The sequence below is a fragment of the Mus caroli genome, chromosome 12 (genome assembly GCF_900094665.2).
Source record: "Mus caroli chromosome 12, CAROLI_EIJ_v1.1, whole genome shotgun sequence".
NCBI lineage: Eukaryota > Metazoa > Chordata > Mammalia > Rodentia > Muridae > Mus > Mus caroli.
Window position 1 is genome coordinate 35,159,208 of NC_034581.1, and position 3,605 is coordinate 35,162,812.

Sequence of the window (3,605 nt, forward strand, 5' to 3'; positions counted from 1 at the left end):
GCAGAACTGAGGGCCTTTGATACTTCTCTATGCAGCCTTCATGTTAAAATCTATGTGGTTTTGGACTGCAAAGTTTTCCACAACATTAAAATAAAATAGATTTTCCTACCTCTACTATACACTATGGTCTACACAGCTGTGTTTTTCACTGCTCCAAAATCTACACTTCCAACTGGGGTAGCCTGTCAGGCAGCCTCAGACGCTTTGTAATGGAATGCATTAAGATTTTGCTTTCTGATTTCATTCATGTTTTAGTTTATTTGACAATCGTGGAAGTCAGGGCATCTAAAATATACATGGGATTCACAAAGTCACATGCAAAGATTCAAAAATAAGTAATAATCAATTATCCAGTCAAGCCAAACAACAAGGTCACTACTGTGAACTCCGTAGCACACCCAAACATACTCCAAGGATTTTTTTTAACTTTAGCTGTAGGCTGACATTGGTTTTCAAAATTCGTTTAATCTATCTTGGTGTTGAGGTGAACAATTCACTATCTGTTTTGACCACTATAGCTGACTAAGCAATACATGATGCACACAATCGCTCCTCTCACTAAGGGACTTGCTGTGAGTATAGTTGGATTACAGTGTTGAATAATGTCTACATTTGGTTGTAGATAACCAGATTTTTTCCCGTGCTTAAAAATCTGTAAATTTATTTATACTTATCCCTGTTCACTGCTATTAAATTAAACTCACAATTTCACAATTCTCACCAGATAACAGAAATTTCCAAATACTCCATGGAGTTGGAAGACTATGGAAATGTATATTTCTTTCTTATTCTTGTATGAAGTCTGCCTTTTTAAAAGTTTGTGTCGGTTATTTGCATTCTAGGCTTTACTATTCGAACAATATCTCAATTGAACAAAATCTCCATAGCATGCATGTGGAGATCAGAGGATAAATTACAGGAATTGGCTCATTATCACCACACCTGCTCCATTCAATCAGGGCTGAACTATAGGCTTTCAACCACTGCTGCCACAAGTATTTTCAGCACGCATACAGTGAATGTTTATTCTGTGATGTTTTTCCTTGAATCTTCTCTTCCATGAATTTCATTATCCCTGACTTTTTTACCTGTGTTGTTGTTCATGCCAAAATATGTCACACTTCTGTATCTTAATTGACCTGAAGAGCTTGCTCATTTTCATTGTCAATTTATAGCCCATATGAGTTCATCCATCCACTAAACAGAAGGGCTTCTCAAGTCTGAGAGTATGTGAGAGGCTTTGTACTTCATACATTGCAAATGGAGATAGCATATATCACCAGAGATATACTTATTTAATGATGATTTATATTTATTTACTCTCTCAAATTAAAAATTGATAAAAGGAAACTACTTATGAATATACTTTCTATAATATATTTCTATAATATATTCTATAATATATTTTCTAAATAATTTATAGTAAATATATAACAATATATAAATTAATAAATATGATCTAAAATTACTCTCTATCCCGCAGATTTGAAAAGTGCTTAAAGAGTAATTTTTAATCATATTTTTACTTAGATAATATTATACAAATGGTATTATCTATCTTTATTTTCTATGTTTCTCTGTATATGGGAGGTACTACACTATAGTTACCCTGTATTAATTCAAACAAATTCCTTTCAGTAGGAATGGTTTCAGAAGCACTAAGTAAAAGACTGCACATACTATTATAGAATTTGTCTTTGGAGTGAACTAGAGCACCTTTGTCACTAAGTATCACTTACCTGTTTAAGTCTTGTGGTGGCTTTGAGTGAAAATGGCCCCCATAGTCTCCAATAGAGTGCAATTATTGTAGGTGTGGCCCATGTTGGAGACACGTGTCACTGGTAGGGGTTGGGAGGCTTTGAGGTTTCAGAAACTTGACAGTCTCAGTGTGACTCTCTCCTCCTGATGCCTGCCAATCCAGATATAGAACTCTCAGCTCATTCTCCAGCACCATGTCAGTCTACTTGCTGTCTAGCTTCCTGCCATGATTATGAACTAAAATTCTGAACTGTGAGCCAGCCCCAATTAAATATTTTTCTTTTTAAGTGCTTCAGTGGTCATGGCAAATCTTCACCACAATAGGACACAGATGAAAACTATTCCTTTTAATAGTTTTTGATGAAAGTGAGTTACTAGGCTATAGTTGAAAGAATACTTATCAGGGGTCACAGCTGGCACACAGTCAGAAACACTTTTATTAGAAATATTTGTGAAACTTACATGAGAAATACCTTCTTTTAAATATATCTCTAAGGTTGGATATGAAACTTATCAGGTTTTGGGAAGATAATTGTCATTTTTAAGAGGATCAAGAACTAAGAAGTAAAATGGAGCTTGTGTCATGTTCAGAGGCAAATTGTGTATGGTTTGGGGAGGAAGATTTCATCATCATTGAAAGTAGCAGAGAAACAATCCTGAATGAACCTGTTTCAGAGGCTTCTAATTGCTATTATCCTTAAGTTAGGTCCACCACTGTGTGGTAATTGGTTCGTACTTCTGCCCTCCTCACATTACGATCAATTAGCTGGCAGAGAAAGAACTGCTCCTTAATTTCAGAGAAAAGGGCCTCATGCATTTTCAGATCCTAATTATTAAAAGGTGGCTAAGACCGATAAATTTTCGCCTTCCTGGAATCATGTGGAACTACTTTTCTAAAATTAATTATATATAATTAAAAAGAGATTACAAGTAGAATAGTTATTTAAAGTAGCTGTATTTATTATACATTTTTAAATATAACTTCTGCTTAGTTATGCTTCTAGTTTGAGAAAATAGTATTTTAACAATCAACTAAAATATAATAAAGTAGGCAATAAGTGAATCAAAACGTTAAAAATATGTTCAGTAAATGGTAGATGGTCATAGAGAGTGTTTGTGTTTCATATACAACTAGCTACCGTTAAAACACATCCCAATTTGGAGGAAATGTAATAAACACTTAGTAATACCATTTATAACTAAAATAACCCACCAAATATTTCTGCTATATATTTATGAAGAAGAAAATAAAGAAAAGAAGAATTCTACTGTGCAAATGAAGAAAACTTGACTTTAATATAGACTCTCCTTCCTATAGCCCAGCCTGGTCTTGAACTCTGTACATTTTGAGGATAGTTTCAAAATATTGATCCTCCTGATTCTGTTTTCAGATTGTTGGGACTGTTCACTTGTGTCCACACATCCAGCTTATGTGGGCTGGAGATCAAAGCCAGGGCTTTGAGCACACTGGGAAGGCACAGAAACAACAAGTCTGTATCTCTAGCTCTAAAGCAAACTGAATACCAGCTTACTGGTTGCGGTTTTACATCTAAAAACTTTATTAGGAAAAAAAATCACTTTTATAACAATATTGACTTTTGGTAAATATTTAAGTGTTTCCCCTCACCAAGAATCTAATAAAACTAATGGCCTCCCAGTTCCTTCTCTTAATCCACTGTGGCTTTCTTCACACTTTGTGGTAAAATTGTAGTCCATTGGTTTTATACCTATTTTTAGTTTGTTGTAATTATAGGTTATAAGACATTTTGATCTTATTTTTAAACAAATTATATATATATATATATATATATATATATATATATATGTGTGTGTGTGTGTGTGTGTGT